This window comes from Cibotium barometz, chromosome 28, assembly GCF_041138505.1.
Source record: "Cibotium barometz isolate CiBa-2024 chromosome 28, ASM4113850v1, whole genome shotgun sequence".
Lineage (NCBI taxonomy): Eukaryota > Viridiplantae > Streptophyta > Polypodiopsida > Cyatheales > Cibotiaceae > Cibotium > Cibotium barometz.
In genome coordinates this window covers 16,272,848-16,296,573 of record NC_141073.1, presented here as the reverse complement: position 1 = coordinate 16,296,573, position 23,726 = coordinate 16,272,848, and the positions used below count along the sequence as shown (strand labels likewise).

The 23,726-nt window shown below is 42.1% G+C and overlaps 1 pseudogene across 6 annotated transcripts; it reads right to left on the bottom strand.

Moving 5' to 3' along the window:
• Positions 1-3,559: 3,559 nt before the first annotated feature.
• Positions 3,560-5,773, bottom strand: LOC147622589 (universal stress protein PHOS32 pseudogene; annotated as a pseudogene). Of its 6 annotated transcripts, none has more exons than XR_015269444.1 (3): positions 5,635-5,773; positions 5,376-5,464; positions 3,560-4,502 (listed from the first exon to the last, which is right to left on the bottom strand). The product of XR_015269444.1 is annotated as a universal stress protein PHOS32 pseudogene, transcript variant X1 (transcript). The 6 variants fall into 6 exon arrangements; XR_015269447.1 differs by having other exon boundaries at positions 5,382-5,464; XR_015269446.1 differs by having other exon boundaries at positions 5,376-5,458; positions 5,635-5,699.
• Positions 5,774-23,726: the final 17,953 nt, after the last annotated feature.

The window sequence follows — 23,726 nt, the reverse complement described above, 5'->3', positions numbered from 1 at the left end:
TGATGCATCACCTTCACAAAGCAGGATGTATTACATAGGGATTTATTACATGAGGATGTATTGCATGGTGATGTACAGTAGAGTTGTATTTCTTTCTTATATGATTGGTTATGTACTTCATTGACAACTGTATTTCTTATTGAAAGTCAAAAAGTACAAATGTTCTAATCACGCAAGAGCATAAGCTTGATGTCACCAATGGGGAGTAGATCTGGCAAGCTTTTATCTGGGCACAATTTTGGTTCACTATAGAGTGGTCCACTATAAATGGAGCTAAAGGTGGAGCATGTACTTCATTGACAATTGTATTTCTTTCTTATATGATTGGTTATGGAGTTAAAATTCCTTCCAAAACACAATGGATTATGGTTATGCAGGGTGGATTAAAAATTGGTATGCTCTCTATGTGTATGCTCCTAACCTCCAAGAAGAATGAATTCTTTTTTGGAATGCCATCATAGGCTCTCTCCCTCAAGTCAGATCATTGGATCATTGTAGAACCCGTGGGGATAATAAGGGGGGGATATAATGACACCATTCACCTACTTGAAAGGGCATCTTGGGAGAGATTCTTATATTTTCCTTTCACCTACTTGAAAGGGCATCTTGGGAGAGATTCTTATATTTTCCTTTCATGGCATGGACTACTCGTTAGAGGATGACTTCCATAGAAAGCCAAAGTTCCTTTTATGCCAAGGACTTCATTGGTTAGAAGATGACTTCCAAAGAAAGCCAGATTCACTCCTCTTTTCATGGAGTAATCATAGGAGTGGTGTACTTTCATTTATGCGTGCTTGGACCACTATTATGGTGATGATTGACACTTGACGAGGTGGCATATCTTCATTGCTTTTGAGGCACTATTTTTAATGCTTCAAGTACCTCAAACTTGTCTTAGTTTTGTGTATCAAAGATCTAGGGAGCCATAACTCTCCTCCCCAAGTATGCATATGTAACACACGGAAGCTCTGGGGGTCTTCTTTCAACCCTAAACACTCCTGGCAACATGTTGATGCAAAACACAGATATAGAGAGAGAGTAGAGAGAGAGAGAGAGATGGATGCTGGAAATTCAATATATTACTATAGTACAAAAAGGTTCTCTCACACACAACCCTAGGCTGCTTGAATAAAAGGTGAATAACACCCAAAATTGTCTCCCTATGGGACTCCTACCGACCCAAACCCCTAGAGGGTTGAATGGCTAGAACAATGAGCATGACTGCCTATTTATAGGCCTTGGATCCTTTGGAGAGCTGGCCGAGCAGTCGGCCAGTAGCCTTGGCATAAATACAAAAACGCAAGCCATCAGCCGCCTTGTCTTTCTTGATACGCTCCAGCCCCTTGGCTCTTTGGAATCAGCCGATACCCTCTGGAACCAACCGACAGCATTCTCCTCCATGATCCCCATGCCCTCCTCCAAGTCCACCACAGATTCTGCACCTGAGGCTCCTAAATCCTGGTTCTACTCATCTTTTACTGGCTGCCTCCTTCTGGATTAGCCCCGAGAAAGTACATGGCATTGATCATGCGCATGACATCCCCCTCTGCTAAACTTGATGACGGGAATCCAACCTGCTCTTGGATGACTGTCATCATCCCAATCCTTTTCCCGAAGTCCCCCTGTCATCCATCCATCCCTAGCAACCCTTTTCTCTGAAAGCCCAGCTTGTTCTCCAAACCACTCTGACTCAGACGAAGATCTATGCATCTGTTCCATCTAGCCCACAATCCATTCCTGCCCTGACTCTGAACACCGTCTTGGTCTTCATTCCTAGGAAATGAGTCTAGCACTCTCACATCACCCTTGGAGGATAAACCTCCCTTGGGACCGTTGCCCGAGAACCTATCTGGCTCACAAGACTGCCATCCCCTTTGGCACTGTGGAACACCACCAACAAACCTCCTGAGAGCTCTTCCCGATTCTGTGCTCCTTGCCTTGGACTTTGCATCCGTGTACTTTCCTGTACCTTGGACCTGTACACCGTCATATGGGACTGAATCGGTGTTTAGCTTTGCTGAGCCTGATGCTCTAATACCAATGTAACACGCGGAAGCTCTGGGGGTCTTCTTTCAACCCTACACACTCTTGGCAACATGATGCAAAACACAGGAGAGAGAGAGAGAGAGAGAGAGAGAGAGAGAGAGAGAGATGCTAGAAATTCAGTATATTACTATAGTACAAAAAGGTACTCTTACACACAACCCTAGGCTGCCTTGAATAAAAGGTGAATAACACCCAAAACTGTCCCCCTATGGGACTCCTACTGACCCAAACCCCTGGAGGGTTGAATGGCTAGAACAATGAGCATGAGTGCCTATTTATAGGCCTTGGATCATTTGGAGAGCTGGCCGACCAACAGTCGGCCAGCAGCCTTGGCATAAATACAAAAACGCAAGCCCCTTTATCAGCCGCCTTGTCATTCTTAATGTGCTCCAGCCCCTTGGCTCTCTGGAATCAGCCGACAGCCCTCTGGAACCAGCCGACAACATCCTCCTCCATGATCCCCCTACTCCAAGTCCACCACAGATTCTGCACATGAGGCTCCTAAATTCTGGTTCCACTCGTCTTTTACTGGCTGGCCCCTTCTGGATTAGCCCTGAGAACGTACATGGCATTGATCATGCACATGACAGCATACTAGAGTCTATTTACTCAGATGCAAAGTTATCATGGCTAGTGTTGGAGGTTTGAAGATCTTGTAATACTCCTAACACTAGGCAAAGAATTTCTCGGTAGATGGTTTACATATACTAGCTTATAATAGCCATTTAAGGTTTACAACATAAGCTTCACAAAAAAGGAAAATGCTGCTGGTTATGCTGACCAATCACATACATGCCCATGACAATGTTAATATCAATGTCACACGAGCCGGTAAAGAAGCCCATGCCGGTGTCACCCTTTTCGATGTTGCCTATAGTAAAGTTGACGTCTCTTATGTTGATGGAGCCCAAGTCACTAAATGTTGTGTGTGTCCCAATCCAGAAATCAATGGAGCAATGTGAACAAGGCCCAAGCATGCAAAGCATTTATTTTCCATGTGAATCAATCCCTAACGAAGGATATGTTTCAGACCACAGCTTAATGATCCTTATCAAACCTTATCACTCAAGGTTTTCAATAGCAACCATACAACACGATTACTCCACTTCCAGCCCACTTGTAACTGCTAACCAAGAGTATAGCTACTAACTAGTACTCCAACTACTAAAACTGCAAAGCCAACTTCTAAGTGACATTCCATAATCAATCTATTAGCAATTTAATTGATAAGCGGTAGTCCACAAACAACCCAAGTTGCGCCCCACTCACGGGCACTTGCTAGCATGTAACACAACCACGCCCTACTTGTAAGCAGAGGCAAATCTAGGCCACCCATTAGAGATTGACAGGAAATCTTGCCACCATCCTAACTCCCCCCTGCAGCACGGGTGGGGTGTAACCAAACTTCACTTAGCCATACAAAACTGTATCCAAGCTATGAAAGGAAGATACCTTTGAGCAGCCTTTTAAAACCAACAAAGATTCACAACAAAAGAAGACAACATAAGAAGTATGACGTCGAGCTAGAGTATCTCCTTAAGAACTTTTTTTAAAAGTACCCCATAGACTTCACAGCCTTACAAACAAAAAAACAGACAAAAATGGAAATTCATGGTCTCAAAAACAACCTCACACCATGGCTTTAATTAAACTTAGGACAGCTAAAAGATTCCCTAGCACCTGTAGTAAAAGAAAATGGTGATTTTCTTCAAGCCCATATATAATCCATCCTTGCACTGATGATTGTCTGACTTCCATCCTGAAAAGGGTTCTTGAGCATCTGATTTTATGCTTTCTAAGGTACAGTTGGAGCTTCTTCAACAATCACAGAGCCATCTGTCCCATCTGCACCATGCTGCTTCTCTTTACTTTCATCCACATGCACATCATGCCACTCATCGTCACCTTCCTTCTCTTCCTCCGGCAGCTTCTCCAAAACCCCAGGCTCATCACCCTCTCTTTCCTCCTCGGGGTACCGCACCACCACAACGGGGCAGTCACAATGATGTACACAGTAATCACTCACACTCCCCAAACGGGCCTTATGGGTCTTCCTAGATGCACCAAACCCTCTGCTTCCCATGATAACAGCATTCACTCCAAGCCTCTCCACTTCCAAGCAAATACGTTCTTTCATGTCATGATCCTTCACAATGTGGATCTTGTATGGTATCCCAGCATCCATGATGGGCTTCGCAAGGTCTGCCGCCTTGTTTGATGTGAGCTCATCGAAAGTCTGCTGTGTGTCCTCATCACTGGTGTCAATGGACTGCTCCATGGCACCCCAGTCAGCCCCATAGAGGACACTGGTAGGCTGAACGTGAAGTATGATCACAGAGTCGTCTGGCCGGAGGTAGTTTGCAACTGCCCATCTCACGGCAAATGCGCTTTCGTCACTAAGATCCACCGCAATAGCTACTTTTCGGTTTCCATTTTGCAAAGATGAGAGTGGCATCCTAGATTTCAATCAGCAACTAAGATTAAAAAGTGAAAACTGTAAAAGCCTACAAGCTGAAGCCTTACAATCTGCATCTCTAAAAGAAAACCCTAATATCTGTAGATGAAGAAGCTGAAACCCTAAAATTTGGAACAATAGAAGATCAAACCCTAAACTCTGTAAACCTACAGACTTGACATACATTCATACATATATATGTGCATCCATGCATGCACACGTGCTCACATGCACATATAAAGAAATGTCTATCCATCTATGCAGTATCTCCCTACCAAATGTGACCCTACAAGCTGAAATCCTACCTAGAAACAATAAGATTCCCCACCAACTGTAACCCTAGCTCTAAAAATTAATACAATCATCACATTATTCTTGTAACAACTCATTGACTTTGACCCAAAAATCTGTAAAACCCTAAAACAGAATCTTAACATTTTTTGGCAGCCCATCGATTGCAACTGCATCCCTGAGTGATGAAGCCCTAAGTGTGGTACAATCTTCACATTTTTCTGGTAACCCCTCATCAGTATAGTAACCCTAAAGGATGCAACCTAAAGGTAATGCCTTACCTTAGCACTGCTTAACAGAAACCCTAGAAGTAGTACAATCTTGGCGTTTTATTCTGTAGTGTCAATAAATCTAAAAGCTCAAAACCCTACCACAAATTCAAACTTTGTGACCCTAAAAGCTGAAACCCTACCTCTGCTGTAGATCTAAAAATCCGTATTCCTAACAAATGAAACTCTAAACTGTGCATTTTCTTGTGACATTCAAAGGTTACCCTAATAGTTTCAACCCTAAAGAAATGTTGAAGCTCAAACTGTATACAAAAAGAATCAAACTACTTTATATCAAGCTTAACTTTACTTACTTTCACCTGGATGAAGGACAACCTCCAGGTTTCTGCAGAGCTCCAAATCTTTGATGTATATAAACAGATCCACGCGACAGATACTGCTTCTTGATTCGATTAAACAGAATGATTGAGACAAATAGGGATGATTAGGTTAAGGCGTAGAACTGTGCAAGGAAAAAAAAAGTTCTTCGTTGCAAAGGAGGAGGAGGAGATGGATTTTATCACTGCAAGACAAGCAATGAAAGCTTTAACAAGCAGAGCGGGAGGGGCTTACCTGCGAGAACGTTGGATAGATGGAGATGTCTGATCCTGGAGTCAAAAACTATTATTCTCAAAAAGCTTTGACATCCAACCCACCCTGGGTTAGGGCGACCCTCGTTAAGGGGGAAAGAGAGTAGGGAAATCACAAAAATGATAATAGCTAAGGTGTAGGGGTTTTATATAAAAGAGGAGAAGAGGAGAGAAGTACTCTCTCTCTAGTGTTAGCATCGTTTACGCCAATGCTCACATAACCTGGTTCGTAGTGTAATTTTCCCCGCGTAAATTCAGAAATCCCGGCTGAAATCTCATATTGTTTTTAATTTTAAGGGATGAAATTTGTACATTTTAGTTATAAACCCCAACATTTGTATATTTTTTAGTGATTTTTACGTCTAAATCTTGATTAAGCCTAAGCATTGCTTTTAATTTTAAGGGTTGAAAAAAACATTTTTTTCGAGCAGTGGTTTACGCATCGATCTCAAATAGCATCCTCGCACTTTGTTGCCATCATATTGATCATATATGATCCGCTTCTCTCTCTCTCTCTCTCTCTCTCTCTCTCTCTCTCTCTCTCTCTCTCTCTCTCTCTCTCTCTCTCGTGTTGATCATTGTTATGTTGCACATTCTCCTTCTTGTGCATTGTGAAGACCCTATTTAACATCGAGACTCGTAATTTTGCCATGCTTGGTTGGACCGAGTGTTCACTCTTGTTTCTCATTCATCAAACTTGATCAAAGCTGGATGATATATTTAAGAGGTGGGACCCTGCCTCTTAAAACGTTACCCTTACCCCTCTGGCCCCAAGTCCCCTTTGCTTATACTGTCAACCCCTCAACCTAGCAAGTTGTGGAAAAGGTGAAAGCAAGGGCACAAAACTAACCATTGCATTAAAGGGAACTTTTAGCCTTACGTGAATTCCTTTTGTTGCTACCTAAATTTCTAGCTACTCCAGGGAAGCTCTAGTTTCACTTTGAATGGAAACAAAAGAATCCCAAAAAAATCCCTATGGTTTTAAATTAGATGCATAAAGAGCAAGAACACACACACACACACGCGCGTGGCGTGAGAGAGATTTATAGGGAAATAATCTCCTCCATATTTGTTAATGCCTTTTTGAAAATATTTTGCTATTTTTTACTATGATTTTGTTTTTTAAAATCATTTGTCTTAGTTTCCTCCATTCCTTGCTTTTTAATGAATTGAATCATTTAATTCATCGCACCACCCATAATTATAGCTACGATTAAGTAAGGTTCTCCTTAACCTCCTTAGCTTGTCATTGCCACTAAACTCACATAGAAATCACTAGAACTTTTTGTGTGGATGAGCCATGAAAGTCCTTGGTTATTATCTCTTTGTCATCAAATGCCACTAAACTATTATAATAGTGAATTAGAGCTTTTACTTGAGTAATATACAAACTTCACTCATTGATGAATTTTAGAAAACATGTAACATATTTCATAATTTGGCTGTAAATAATTATATCCTCTAAATTCAACATTTGGTTGTAAATAATTATGTAATGTAATTCATAATTTGGTTGTAAATAATTATGTCCTCTAAATGACAACATTTTGATAAGCATATTCCATGTAAATTTCCCTCAAGAAAAGCAATTCATAGAGTAACATTCTTCCATTAATTGAGACTACTTTGAGTGCATTTGTTGTGAAGAACAGTGTGTGCCCCCCAAGGAGGTCAATTTTTTATTTTAATGTATTTTTGATGGGATGTGAGGAGCATAATACAAGTCTAAGGAGCTCATCACTATTGAAAAGACTCATCTTTAATTTTGATTTGATATGTTGACAAGAGAATGTATCTTTTTATTATCTAGGTATCATTTGAAAGTATCATTTAAAAGCATGCAAAGCTTAATTAAATTGTCATATCTAAGACTGCTACTTTCTCTCAATTAAATTGTCATGTCTAAGATTACTACTTTCTCTTAATTAAATTGTCATGTCTATAAATTGTCATGTCTAAGACTGCTACTTTCTCTCAATTGAATTGTTATGTCTAAGACTGCTACTTTCTCTCAATTGAATTGTTATGTCTAAGACTGCTACTTTCTCTCAACTAAATTTTCATTTTTCTAAGATTGTCACTTTCTCACAATTAAATTGTCATGTCTAAGACTTCTACTTTCTCTCAATTATTCTAACATGTCTAAGATTGCTAATTTCTCTCAATTAACGAATGAAGACTGATTGTAGCATTATAGCATTTTTATACATCAGGTATGCATGTGAAAGAAGCATTGAACTAGTTAGTTATAAGCAAACTATACTTCATTCCTTGAAATTATTATTTTAGGATCCTTTCATAACCTCATTTCTCAATCAACGACATCTTCCATGCAAATGATTTTTGTTGCTCTATATGTGGTGTTCTAGGGTTAACAAAGGAGAGCTATGGAGGATGATGGACCTCCATGGTGTATGTGTAGAAGAGAGAAGGAGTGTGTGAAGTAACAAGCTAAAATTAGATGATTACCAATACAATGTGATGCTTGTATATTGATTGACATAAAGTGTATAGGCAAAATGCCATATCTTTCTTACACTCTATTCACTAGGGTATAGGCAGAATGCCATATCTTTCTCAACACTCTATTCACTAGGGTATAGGCAGAATGCCATATCTTTCTCAACACTCTATTCACTAGGGTAGTGACACTTGTCTACATCTAGTGACATCACTACTTACACACACAAACACTTAAATGGTTATAAGCCCTTGTTCACATATTCTTGCATACATTCACTTTCAAGAGGTGTTCACACTCATATACTCATAAGGAGTGTTCACACATTGAAGCTCCAAAGAATATCCAACAATCCCCCCTTCGAAGTGAAGGTGGAGATGCTAGGAAGGCTTTTAATAGTCCCTGTCCTCCAATACTAGCAAAAACATGACATGTTCCTCACAAAATAGCTGGCTTAGAGGCTCATGAACATGGCTCAAAGGCTAATAACCATGGCTCATAGGTTCATGTATCATGGCTCTATGCGCAAGGCTCAAAGGTCATATCTTGCTTAGAGAGACAAAAGACAACATACATCAACACAACAAAGCAAAACTCCCCCTGTTTCTAAGTAGGGATGAGAGAACACAGAGCATTTTATAAAAATAAGGCGTACAAAAACCATACACGAGATTATTTATCATATTTTGGGAGACATTCCTGGTAGAGAACCCTATAACTCATACAAAGTAGAGAAACTAAAAAACCCAACATAGTTTTCATCTTTAAAATAAAAATTGTCCATTATGGTAGATGCATGTTCCACTATTATGGAAGCATATGCTTCCTCTTCTTCTTCTTTTCCCACTAAGTTTGCATGCACCTTTGCTTGTTCCTTAGCCATCTTCTTGAAGCATCGATCTTCTGTATGTCTGAGCTTCTTGTAGAAGTTATATTTGATAGCCCTTTTGTCTTTTCCTTTTATGAACTTGGCCTTGTCAAGATCAAATGTTATGTCTTGACATTCTTTGAGACTCTTTGAGACTCTTTGAGACCACAATCTTGATATTCTTTGAGACCACAATCTTCATCTATCAAAGCTGCAAAGTCATGTCATCAAAAGAAGTTTGTCTGTACACCCTAATAAGATAAGTTAGGATGTCAGCATATTTTATCAAATCTTCAATGTTGGACAAGAGGACAAGTTTCTTGTCATCTTCATCTAGCTTGGCATTTAGGCTAGCTAATTGTTGAATGAGAGAGCCCAAATTATTTAAATGCTCTCCCACATTAATAGATTCACTCTTTTTTTTAGCCAAAGAACCTTTGCTTAAGGAAAATCTTAGAATTGTTAACTGTATTCCAAATAGGTGTGCAAGCTTGTCCCATACCTCTTTTGTAGTTTTGTTCTCTTCTTAGCTTCTTAGCTTGTCCCAAGCTAAGAAGGAAAGTAAGCAATAGGCACTGAAGAGGGGCAGTAGAGTGGCAGGTGGCTCAACTTGGAGTATTAGTGGTGGCGACACCAACCTCAGAAGTGTCAGCAATGGAGTAGGGTGGTGGGTGAGTGGGAAGCATAGCAGTAAAGACGTCCGTGGAGTAGAGTGACGATGATGATGTCGGCATTGGTGATGGTATAGTGATAAAGATGCTAAGAGAAAAAGGCATTAAATGAAGATGACCATTAAAAATGATCACCTTAGCTAGAGCACTCATATGGCAAGGGCTAGCTATGGCAATTTAGAGAGCAAAGTTATAAGTGACATTGCTTGAAATTTACTGCTAATGCTATATCTTACATATAATATTTACCCTTGGTTTCTCTCGATCTAGTTACTTAGTGAGATTGTTTGCACTCCAACATAATAATTGTTGGATATCAATGATCTACCCGGATATTGTATTGGCTAGCTCATGTTTGAATGGCCCCCATTATGAGGAGTAACCATGGTTGAGTAGCCGAGGTGCTCGACATCCCCGTATTCACAACACAAGAAGGTGGCTTAGAAGACTAGATGGTTTAGAGATGGATTGGATTACACTTGGCACACTGCCAAATAGGCTACATGCTAACTGGACCGTTATCTCATGCATGTCTTTAAAAATAGAGCATAATTACTTGAATAACATGTAGTATATATACGGGCTTGAGGAGGTCACATCTTGTGGACTATACATGTCACTATATCAAGTAATCAAGGGAAATTTGATATAGTGACAACATAATCATAACCCTTCTTGTAAGACCCTTATTAGGCAAAATATGGACTCTCATTTTTGCCCCTTAAGGATTTCCACACCTCCTCTCTCTAGAAAAATGGGCTTCTGAAATTTTTGCAAATCAAATCGAAAGTTGACAAAGATTGCACATTTGGAATCTACTCATCAAGACCTTTCCAATGATATATAGCATTAAGGAAAATTTTGATTATTCAAGAAGTCCCCAAATTGGTGATGACATGCCACATCATCACCAATTGTAACATCCATGTCATCATCACCAATTGTAACATCCATGTCATCTCACCAATTTGGGGACTTCTTGAATAATCAAAATTTCTCATCATGCTATATATCATTGGAAAGGTCTCGATGAGTAGATTCCAAATGTGCAATCTCCACCAACTTTTGATTTGATTTGTAAAAATTTTACCACCATGAGCGCATTTTTTTAGAGAGAGGAGGTGTGGAAATCCTTAAGGGGCAAAAATGAGAGTCCATATTTTGCCTAATGATTGTGAAAATCATAAATTCTACTCACCCTATTTCCATTTACATCATTCTCATTCACATTTACATTAAGTACATCTCATTCTCATTGAAAAATGAGTTAAATATGACTTCCATGCCTTTTGTGATAGTCTTTCTCTGATACACTAGGCTACTTCAAGGCGATAAAATTTTTTAATCGAACATTTTTAAATGACACATTGTATGCCTTAAGTTCACATAAGAATCTTCAATACATTTTAGTAATGCCCTTGATACGTTATAAGAACTTGTAAGTTCTCCTCACACGTTATATTTCAAGCTTGTATCATAGAGAAGCCGCTTATAAGGCCGAATTCAAGTAAAAGCTAGGAAAGGACAACCTTAATTTTTTTACTCTCTTGAGGAGCCAAGTGAATTAAAGCTTATGAATTAAACATGTCACCTTTTCTCATGCTATAAATTGACACTCCCATGTGTAAAATATAACTTAGTGTTCTCTCTACCCTCTCATGCATCTCTACTCTAGTGTGTGTGAGGATGCCAATGTGAAACTATTGGGTAGAAGCTCACATATGTTATGTTGTGTTCTTCTTCTCATCTCCCTTATCCTCCCTTCTTCATCTCATCTCTCTTATAGAACATTATAGCATACAGATGGAGGATCTCATTGTGGCCCATTACCATATAATAGTACACTCGATGAGAGAAGAGAAGGGCGGCCTCATAGCATACAGATGGAGGATCTCATTGTGGCCCATTACCATATAATAGTACACTCGATGAGAGAAGAGAAGGGCGGCCTCATAGCTATTAGGTGAGCAACCAAAATGGTATGACAATGTATACATGTAAGAGTGGCAACAAAGATTAGCACTTATCAACATGGGCGTTGAAACCATGTCAAAGTTAAGTACTTATTGACCCCTACATCAACAAGGCATGTTTGGTGCCACTATGCTAGGGAATCCAATTTATTTAGTCCAATTTATCACTCATAATTGTCTATTATTGGAGTCTCCTTACTTGGTGCTTAGTATCAACACTAGAAAAAACCAGTTTAATGTTACATGGAGGATTTTTATTTTCACTTTTTGGGTAGAATCCATTTGTGAAAAAAGAATATACTAAAGAGAAACATAACTATAAGGTTACAACTTGATTCCAAGTAGGATTTAATGCTACATGGAGTATTTTTATTTTCACTTTTTGGGTAGAATCCATTTGTGACAAAAGAATATAGTAAAGAGAAACATAACTATAAAGTTACAACTTGATTCCAAGTAGGATTTTTGCTTCATTGTGTTTTCTTCTATGTTTTTAGATTCTTAGATTTCTTTTCAAGAAAAACTTCTTCTACCTTTTAAACAAAAAGTTCGCTCAAAAGTAGACTATAACATATAATGAAATAAGAGAGAGGGGGGGGAGCTCTCTCAATGGTTGTTGGCTATTCTTAGGGAGGTAACATCAAGGGGGTAGAAAGGGAACCACACTCGGGGGGATGGAAGGTGGGGGACATAATAGGGGTTTATAATGCTAAACTAAATCAAATTCCCCTTGTGTGAGGAAGGGTGTTAACCACTCTGGTTAACATTACTTTCCAAGCGTGGCTATGCTAAACTAAATCAAATTCCCCTTGTGTGAGGAAGGGTGTTAACCACTCTGGTTAACATTACTTTCCAAGCGTGGCTATGCTCATTTTAACTTATCTTTTGTAACTGCGCAAAGTGCTTGATGATAAAAGAGACATGGGATGACCGAGCTTACGGCTTGTGTAATGCCAGTTATAGGAAAGAGTTGTACATAGAGCTAGGAAGACTAGTTTTGGGCCCCCAATTGTAAATGGGCATCCGGTCATTGTAAACTAAGAGCTCTTATATATAAGACATTTTATGAAATATGAAAAGGGACAATCCTATTAGTCTCATTTGAGTTTTGCCTCTCTCTCTCTCTCTCTCTCTCTCTCTCTCTCTCATGAGCTTGTGGATGCATGCTTGATTATTGTTGTGTATGCTTGTAGGGATGGTGATGATCTAGCTTCTCCTTTCCTCTGCCCTCTCTTTTCTCTCTACCAAAGTCTCTCTTGCATGCATGTGGCATGGAGTGAAGGTTGAGCTTTCCATAGCTGCCCCCTTATTTCTCTCTACCTAGATCTTGAATCTCCACTTGGGTGACACAAGTGGAGGTGGAGTGAGCCCCTAGCGGCTTCACATCGAGGAGTTAACCCTCATTAGGGTTGGCTAAGTGTACATCTTCGAACTCGACCCTTACATGTTGTTTCTCTTCTTCTCTCCCTCCCTCTTGTGTGTGTAAGGTAGTATATTAGGATTAACATCTTTGGCGCTATTGCCGGGGATTGCATTTAGCTTAGGGTCCTCCACTTATTTCATTTGCTAGAGTCCTCCACTTATTTCATTTAGCTTAGGGTCCTCCACTTATTTCATTTGCTCTAGAGTCCTCATTTGGCCTGGTTGGAGTGCAAATCCACCGGTTGTTTGCTTGTGTTTAAGTTTGTGCTTGTTTATTTGATGGTGTCTATGGAGCTATGGAGGTCAAAACCGGAGCATTGGAGCATTGAGGTCCAATCTTTGCCCTTGACATTCTTGCAAATTTTTGAGTTTTTTGTTCATTTTTCATTAAGTTTGCACCATAGTTTAATTGTTAAATTAATCTCAATTGTTAGGTTTAATTAAGCATTCTAGGCAGCATTAGGTAGCTAGAGCTAGCTCTAACTCCCTATTAAATCATAAATCTAAAAAAACATTGGGAAGATACCTGAAATTGCAAAACTTAGAGGAGGAAATAGGGCAAAAATCCCCTTCTGGATGCTTTTCAAAGAAGTGAACAGATGTTCCATTCACAGGCCATGGCTGTGGCAAATGTGCCGCATTAAAAATAGAATATTTACATTAAGTGTTCATAAATTGCATTTAACTAAGGGGGTATAGCTGCATTGTCAGGGAATATTGTAGGTGGTAGTCAGACCTGCAGCCTTAAACTCTTTGAAAAATCTATGAAATCTGATGGTGCCACGATCGTTCCATTTCTGTCACGACTTATTCCTTCCGAAAGTGTAAGCCCGTTCCAAAGTATTCCTCTTGTTTGCCACGTCCATGTCAGTTTTGCTAGAGCTAGCTCTAACTCCCTATTAAATCATAAATCTAAAAAAATATTGGGAAGATACCTAAAATTGTAAAACTTAGAGGAGGAAATAGGGCAAAAATCCCCTTCTGGATGCTTTTCAGAGAAGCGAATGGACGTTCCATTCACAGGCCATGGCTAGCAAATGTGCCAAGCCCGTACCATTTTTTGTGGCTAGATCTTGGAAAATATTTAGCTTTGAATGTGGCAGTTAGCATTAAAAATAGAATATTTACATTAAGTGTTCATAAATTGCATTTAACTAAGGGGTAATAGCTACATTCTCAGGGAATATCATAGGTGGAAGTCAGACTTGTAGCCTTAAACTCTTTGAAAAATCTATGAAATCTGATGGTGCCACGGCCGTTCCATTTCTGTCACGACTTATTCCTTCCGAAAGTGTAAGCCCGTTCCAAAGTATTCCTCTTGTTTGCCACGTCCATGTCAGTTTTGCCATGCTTGTGTCATGCTCCTTTTGCCCCGGCTCAAGAAAGCGTACGGCTATTCCACTTGTGCTACGCTTGTACCAATTGTCTTGTATAAGGCATATGCCCATGGCAAACTTGCCACACCCATACCTTCTACTTTCCACACTCGTACCTTCTCCATCCATAAGCGCACACCCGTTCCATTTAGTTTGGTATGCTCGTATCATTTGCTCCCCGAGAAGCATACACCCACTCCCTTCTGAAGCATACACCCATACCATTCCAAAAGAAAAAACAAATTGTTCACAAGGGGGTTCTGCATAGTAGTTCCACACTTCCATGCACATACGTTCAGGTAAAAGGGTATGAAACAACCCTCTTTTGGATGATGTAAACTCTCCCGAAGCTCCTTCGCTCATAAGGTTTGACCCATTGGTCAATACTGTGTGGAGACAAACGGTGCTCGTCTTTGACATGAGAGCCTTGAGACAGAAGAACCCGATTCTCAATGTATGGACAGACCACCTCTCCAAGAGCAAGATCCTACCTCTCCCACACATTCACAAAGAAGCCTTGCTTTGAGGCTCTGCAACTTTATCTTGGGAAACACACAGTCAGAAGAGCCATAGCCCAGGGGCAAGAGGTATGGATCATCAACAAGAAAGTGAGCCCACACTATCTCTAGATCCTAGAGCAGAAATAGGGCATAGCGAAAGCCATCAGAGCCACCAGTCCGGAGAGCCATGCTTCTCTTAGGAGTGGTTGATTCATACAGGGCCCAAAAACCCATACAAAACCTAGGGCTAGGTCCATCTTCCCAAGGACCGGAAACATCATACCAGAGAGAAAGGGCCTACCCAGCCCAGTCTCAATTAGCCCAGTCCACCCGTATATCAACAGTACCCACCATAGGGAGCATACCCAGGGTACCACATGGGACCACATGGGAGCACAAGGGGCACAACCTAACCGACCCATAAGACAAGGGCCTCCAATGGTTTATTATCTGCTTGGCCTTGATCCTCCTCCAATCATTCCTCAGCCAACACCCGCTCCAACCATGGCAGGGCTAACACCAAAAATGTTAAGATTAGCCATGAAATAGGGAGGGGGTGGTTGTGGGAATCACACCCCCAAATCGAGTGCAACCTACACTAGAACCGAGATTAGAACAAAACAAACCCACAAACATCTCAAAGCTAATCACTAAACTTGATGGGACTAGAGACCCCATTCCACATTTGGAGATGTTCAACCAAATCTGTGAAGCCTTTGGCCAAGTGGAAGATCAAGTTAAGGTGAGTGCCTTTGGCCTCACCCTAGACAATAAAGTAGGCCAATGGTTTAGGTCCTTGAAAGCTAAGGACAAGGCCACCTTTGAAGCCTTGAAAGAGGGGTTCAAGGTCGAATATTCTTGCCAAGGTACTAGATGGAGTCCAGTTGAGCAGTTGCACAATGTCAGACAAAGGGATGGTGAACCCATCTGAGACTATATCAACAGAGTCAGATATCTTCACTCCTGCTTGCAGTGCCAAAGACAAGTTCTCTGATGAGATACTAATAGGTTGATTTTTGGAAGGTCTAGATGACGTACCCTTACACAATTCATTGTATGCCTTGGCCCATACCTCCTTCGAGCAATGTTGTAGGAGTGTGATGGACTTTGAGGACAACTTCAAGGGAACACGTTCCCGAGAACTTCATGAGGGTACATCAGAAGCTCATTCAAGACCACCAACACAAAATCTGACGGGAAGAGCAAAGAGTCCACATCTAGACAACAAGTTAAGCAGTTGGCTGCCTTAATGTAGCAGATGACTCAACATTGAAGAGCCGACCAAGGCCGGCGGGATCGGGTTGGCCAACCCCATCTCTATCTAAAGAGGGAGCTTGTATGGTGCCTGATCTGTCAAGCTAACCATACTAGCACGAAGTGCACACATTTGTGACCTCGTCCCACCCTCTATTGCACATATTGCCAAAGATGGAACAATCACGAAGTCACGAACTGCTATCAACAGAGGGCTGCTTAATCCCGTGCTCTACCTCTAGCCTTGCTTGCAAACCTAAGGCAATCGCTGGCTTTGCTAGCACCTACTCTCCACAACGCACCTCAACCAAGTGGCCCAAAGAGGAATTCTTAGGGTACCTGAAATGCCCTTACCACCCCCAGTTCTCCCACCTCAACCCCCATTGCCGTGAATCACACCAATTTGTCATCTAACCCTGATGGTGGAAATCTTTGAAGAAGGGGATGAGGGGGGAATCCTTGAAGGTCCTACCTTCGAACCCCTTGAGCCAATGAGTCCACCCTCTCAAATTCTAAGCCACTATGTAATGGAGGGTGACCAAATGTACCCAGTGTACTTAGCCGCCCCAATGCCATAGGGTAGAGACAAGAATACAATGGCAAAACAACCACCTGTGCAATGCTATCATTACACAGGACCTCACCGAGTGGTTGAGTGTCCTATCAAGAAAGGGATGGCAAGTACCTCTATAGCTGCTCCCACATTAACCCCTTTATATGTTGGGTGTGGAATTGACCATATGTATAAAGATTGTCCGCTGAAACCTGGAACAATAAGGAAGGCTCATGAAGCTAATCCCAGCACCAGCATTAACTTGTTGAGTGTAAGAGACGGCTTCATCCACATCCCTCTCAATGTCATAACCAGACTGTTAAAAAAACTTAGGGCCGCAACTCATGCTGCAGAAGCAAAGGCATCAACCTTGTGAGACCAAGGACAAGCAAAGGTCTTATCCTCAAAGAATGTCTCTGAACAAGCATGAGCAACTGGACGCTCAAGAAAGAAAGTCGGGAAGATCAGGAGACAGTCAGGTAGTTATCAAAAGTGGTTCGAAAGATGGCACGACAATACATGCATCAATCTCTTTTGTCAGAAGAGGAAGATCTGCTATGCTCAGCCGCCCGAGCCCGGGAACCGATTGATACTAACCAGCTCTTGAAAAAGCTTGCTGAATATCCTAACCTCATAGAGGAGAAAGAAAGACTCTTGGGGCAACCCAAGAGTTGGTTAGGGATTGCCAAATAAGCACAAATAGAAGACAAGCCTCCTAGTGCCTACCTTGAGCCATGTCCGTCGGTCTCTAACATGAGGTCCACTGAAGACGCTCAGCTATATTCTAGAGAGCTCCCAGACTAGTCACCCCCACAGAGGCCAACACAAGTAGCAGCATCCACTGCAAACAGCTACCCCCCACCAGGGAAACCGGGTAGCTAAATATCTTAGAAATTTGGGGGATGACCATCTTAAAAGAACAGATACAGAAATCCCCATCCACATCCTGTATACACACATAAGAGCTTAAGATTAATCCAAGCGACCTTCCTCATGGAACAGCCTCCTCTCCTAGAGATATTGCTGGTCTCTCTTCCTTCCTTTCTTCTCAGATCCAGATCCCCATTGATTCAAGTAGCAGCATCCACTGCAAACAGCTACCCCCCACCAGGGAAACCGGGTAGCTAAATATCTTAGAAATTTGGGGGATGACCATCTTAAAAGAACAGATACAGAAATCCCCATCCACATCCTGTATACACACATAAGAGCTTAAGATTAATCCAAGCGACCTTCCTCATGGAACAGCCTCCTCTCCTAGAGATATTGCTGGTCTCTCTTCCTTCCTTTCTTCTCAGATCCAGATCCCCATTGGCTCAAGGTAGCCCAAGCTTATGGAAAGATCTAAAGGATTGGATGGAAGGACACCTCCGGGCAACAAGCGAAGCTAGACAACTCTGATGAGTCAAAGGAAGACAAACTTGCTATACCCCATGAAATCATTGGCACTCCCATAATTCGAGTAAATAAGCTTGGACATACTTTGAAGGCAATGAACTAAATGCAGCATTGCCAATAACCTTCGATGGCCTCCATGTCACAACCTTCAATTCATCAGTCCACTGGAACAATTTGCCAATCCTAGATGGGGGAGAAGAGGTGAGCATTGTTACAAAACAATGCTGGGAAAAATGGGGAGCACCCGCATGGGTGACACGACATTACTAGTAAAACTCGTTGATGGAGCCACACCCACCATTGGTCTATTGAAGGATTTTAAAATAAAGATCCTTGGAACTACCTACAGCCATATCTTTGTGGTGATGAACTTTGGATGTCAACCGGTTTCATATGACTGTATCCTTGGGCGACCATTCATGAGGGAATCCAAAATGATCCACGATTGGGATACCAACCACATCTACATTCAAAAGAAAGATCAAATAGTAAAGATCAACCTACGCATGTGGAAGGTACATCCAATAAGTGGCAGACCCTTTGTAGAGGACTCAATAACAAACAACTAGATCCACTGCAGTCCATCTATGTCAAACATGCCACAAGACACTAGATGATGAAAAGGATAGTGAGGAATGTACACCTCTTCCGGAGCCAGAAGACTCTAAGAATTGGATGCATATCCTCGCTACCCTGGACATACTTCCTAGACGCACCGAGAACAAGGTTTGCTATGGCATACAGGCAGGAGATCACATCTCTATACATGCTTAGCACTACATACCTGCCTAATGTTGCCACTCAGGAACTTGAATGGGCCATTAAAGTAGAACCATCAAGGGAAACACACTCCCATAGGACTCGCAAACCTGATGGATTCCTGGGTCAAAACAATATGTCTTCCTTGACAATTTAGACACCCACTGGCTAAAGTACGTTGAGGCAATTGAAGAGCACATGACCACTTCAACCAAATATGGCAACCCCAAAGTCAATTGAAGAGCACATGATACTTCAACCAAATATGGCAACCCCAAAGTCAATTGAACCCGTTGATCCCAAACCTAAACCAGAAAAGATTTGCCGCTCTGCTGTGCAAAGCATGCAATAAGAAGTTAGCGTTGGCAAAAAACAAGCCAAAAGGCTAGTAGAAAAAATAAGGCAACCCCAAAGCCAATTGAACCCGTTGATCCCAAACCTGAACCAGAAAAGATTTGCACGCAATAAGAAGTTAGCGTTGGCAAAAAACAAGCCAAAAGGCTAGTAGAAGAAAAAAGTGCTAGGGTAGAAGAGACCAAACAGGTGCCCAAACACTTCAAGACCTTTTAGATGGCCGATAGATTCATGCAATATGACTCAGCCCAGTGGTCCCACAATGGACAACCAGGGACCTCCTATGATGGTCCAACCAGGGTAAAAGAAATTAATCTGGTAGGCTTGGGCGAAGACCCGAGGCTAGTATACATTGGAGAAGACCTCTCTATAAAGGAAGAGACTGAGCTCATCACTTTGCTTAACAGAATTCTAGGATTGCTTCGCCTAGAAGTACACAAATATGAAAGGTGTACCTTCCGAAGTAGTCAAGCACACCATCCCAACGGTTTATGGAGAAAGACCGGTCAAACAAAGGGCTTATCCTATGAACCCGAAATATTCCAAGATGGTTTGAGAAGAGATCAACAGACTCAACACCGGATTCATCTACGAAATAGAGCATACGGAATGGGTATCACCCATTGTGATAGTGCCCAAAAAGAATGGGAAGGTAAGAGTATGCATGGATCTCAAAAAATTCAATGCCACAACCATAAGGGATACCTCACCTTTCACCAAACATGTGCTAGAACGAGTAGCAGGAAAGGAAGCCTATAGCTTCCTTGATGGATTCTCCGGCTACAACCAAGTGTTGATCGATCCCAAGGATCAACATAAAGCAGCCTTTGCCCACGGAATGGGACACTTATGCATACTGTGTTATGCCCTTCGGGCTAACCAATGCCCTTGGCACCATCTAGCATCTGATGTGCATGGCCTATAAGGAATATCTTTAGAATTCCTTGAGGTCTTTATGGATGACCTTTGTGTCAACTCCTCGTGTAAGACACACCTTGATTGTTTACGTAAGGTGTTAGAAAAAATTTGCATGGATTACCACCGCAAGTTGAATGCAGCCACTATTCCGAGTCCTTTTCCCTTGCGTATATTGATAGTGTCTTGGATGATGTAGCTGGCCATGACATTTACTCCTTCTTGGATGGGTTCAACAGGTATAACCAAGTGTGGATGACACCGGAGGATCACGCTAAAACTGCATTCATTCACAAACTGGGGAGTATTTATCTGTACCATTATGTGGTTTGGACTCCGGAATGCTCCATCCACCTTTTAGCGGGACATGCAGGAAATTTTTGGAGATTACTTACTGGAGTTTATGCGGGTACTCTTGGATGATTTCAATGTTTTCAATGAATTCTGTAAGCATTTGATGCATTTGCGGTTATTTTTGCTTTGAAATGCCGAGAGGCTAGGTTGAGCCTCAACCCATTGAAGAGTGTGTTTGTTGTGATAAAAAGTGGCATGTTACTGGGCCATATCATTTCTAAGGACGGCATTGCGGTGGATCTCGCGAGGTGGCAACTATTATGCAGGTGCTTGCACCACGCAATCCAGGGGAAGTCAGTCGATTTTTGGGGCAAATCAGATGGCATGGAAGACATCTCCGGTTGTTGGCCCATATTGCGGTACCGCTAAATCTGATGACCCATATTCCGAAGTTTCAGTTTCAGTGGACTCCTGATTGTGATATGGCATATCACAGATTGCAATTATTGTCACAAGCTCCAGTGTTGATGCCCCTGGATTGGGAGCAGGAATTTCATGTTTTTGTGGATGCCTCGGATAGCGCAATAGGCAATGTTTTGATGCAAAAGAATGTGGATGGGTGGTTTTGGCCTGTGTTTTACGCCAGTCGCCGGTTGTCCAATGCTGAAAAGAATTATTTAGTGATGATAGAATGGGAGTGTCTTGGGATGATTTATTCTGTGAAGAAATTTTGGCATTATTTTCTTGGGCATCCATTCATTTTTTATGTGGATCATTCTACATTGTTGTACCTGGTGGAACAGCAATTGGATGGGTTGGTAGCTGCGTTAACGGAAGAGGTCCAGGAAGAATGGCAATGTTAGCTGCAGATTTGGACATTAGCTATACAACCACTCCACCGGGATTCAATACCCCCACAACCTGACGATGAAGATGATGATCAAGAAAGAGTGGGTGGCCAAAGAGAAAATGCGGCTGCGATGGTAGCAGCAACCCCAATTGCCACTACAACAGGCACTAGGGAAATGACCAGTACAGCTACAGTTTTTGGGTCGACCACCAAAGTGGACCTTCGGAATTAGCATAGTAGTACCTAAATCGACATTGGTAGTAGTCCTTTCTGGTTTCATGGCAAAAGCCAGGCAAGTCAGTTTGTGGAAAGACCCTTGGATAAGGGAAAACAGCTGATGGAAGTAATCCCCGAAATGATCAAACCGACTGACATGCAGATAGTAGAAAGCCTATTCTGCGACACTGGAGGCTCAAGCTCAAATCCACAGTTAGAAATGATGAGGGAGCATGCAACTGCATTAGAGCGCACAATATAGGATTTACAATCAGAGTTAGTAGTGCTACGGGAAAATCCGAGGAGCTCGCCACCACCGCAAAGGGGATGACCGCAGGGAGGATGGAGAATGCGGGGTGCAGGTCAAGCAGGACAACCTGGACAGGAATGGATAAGGAGAGACAAGAGGCTGAAGGAAGAACAAAGACACCTATGCTTCTGGTTAGAGATGTGTGCGCATCAGTTTTTGGCACTCTATCTACTCATGCAACCGCCCTGGTGGGAAGCGACCAATGATTTTCTTTCTCGAAAGTACTTACAACATGTCTAGTTTGCCCGACTACCAGATACTCGCAATGAGCCTGCCAGAGTAGACCCCTCAGCACCACACCCATTACAATGGTTTTGCAGGATTGGCAGGAGTGGCAAGATCCGCGGGTTCATACGCCAAGGCCTCGCACCAGATATACAATGAAGACCGACGAGCCGGTGCGGCTACAACATCGATACAGGAATCTATTAATTTACTCTCTGAAGACAAAGATTAATATTGAAGTAGAAGATTGTGGGTTCCCGAGTCCATCGTGTGTGCCAAGTGTAATGTGCGGCTGCAACATCGATACAGGAATCTATTAATTAATATTGAAGTAGAAGATTGTGGGTTTGTGAGTCCATCGTGTGTGCCAAGTGTAATGGGTGGCCGTCGGTTTGTACACATTATAACGAAGAGTCGCAACTAGTCATACTTTACCATCAAGCGGTGCTGGTTAGCCTATTATAAATTGTACAGAATACATGAATAAATCAATCAAGGAGTTATCTTGTTTGTGTGTTTTGTTTGTGTAATCTTTGCCATGTTCTGTGTTTACCGTATATTTTACTCTTGAAGCTTGTTCTTTCTGAATTACATAGTCTTTAATCTTATGTTTAACACCGTTTATCCGTATTAATCGTATCATTAATTATGATGGATAACACATCCCCAGCAACAACGGGCACGGCAACTTGAATGGAATGGGCATGGCAGTTGGAACTGAGGATGGAATGGCCGTGGAAACTTGAATGGAAATGGTACAGCCGTGGCACTTCATTTGGGGGTTGCTACATCCATGGCAACTTGAGCGATAGTTGGAAAGGTCATGACTCATTCGGAACGACCGTGGTATCTTGAATGCTAAATGGGATGGCCATGGCAATTCAATTGGATGTTAGTACAGCCGTTTGGTAAATTTGAAGTTTTGAATGGTCCAGCCATGTGGCAAAGGGGTACGGCCATGGCAAATTAGGTGGTGCGATCATGGCAACTTTTTTTTGGGGGCACCTTGAGTCAGGTTTCGTACCCTTGGGCTATGCTGCCAACACCCCATTGCAGGTTTTGTATTGACTATGTGCCCAATTCGCCAAAGTGAGGAGTTGGTTCTAATTAGGTGATGGCGAGGTTGGGACATCCGATTCTTGGGGGGATGCAGAGGCTGATGTCAAGGGAGTACCTGAAATTGGAGAGGTTGATGGTTTCTTGGGAGTACTCCAAGGTAGCTTGAGAATAATGGGTGGAGGAGTTGTCGATGTCGAGGGGGGTATATCATTAGTAAGGGTTGCCGACTGTGCAGAAAGGGGGTCTTGTGAAGCTTTTGCTTCCCTTTTTCCTAGGCAGTCGTTGTGGCGGCGGAGGCCACTTTGGGTTTTCAGTGGTGAATGCAGAGAGACATGAGGTGGGAGTTGGTGTCGTGGTGGCGATTTAAGGACCCAAATGTGGCAGTTGCCCTCATATAGAAATGCTCGGCTTCTAGTAGAGGTTTTGGGATCCACCTGGAGGTTGGTTTTGGGCATGGCTAAGGGTGTGATTGAGGAAAGGTGGGCCATGGAGAGCGTTTGGGCCAGCATTTGTCGTGTACCATGTGGGCTTGTGGTTGGAAATTGGTTTCCTATGAGGGGGATGAGGAGCTCGGGTGGCGGTGTATGAGGATGAGAGTTGGATCGTCAGGAGATCCA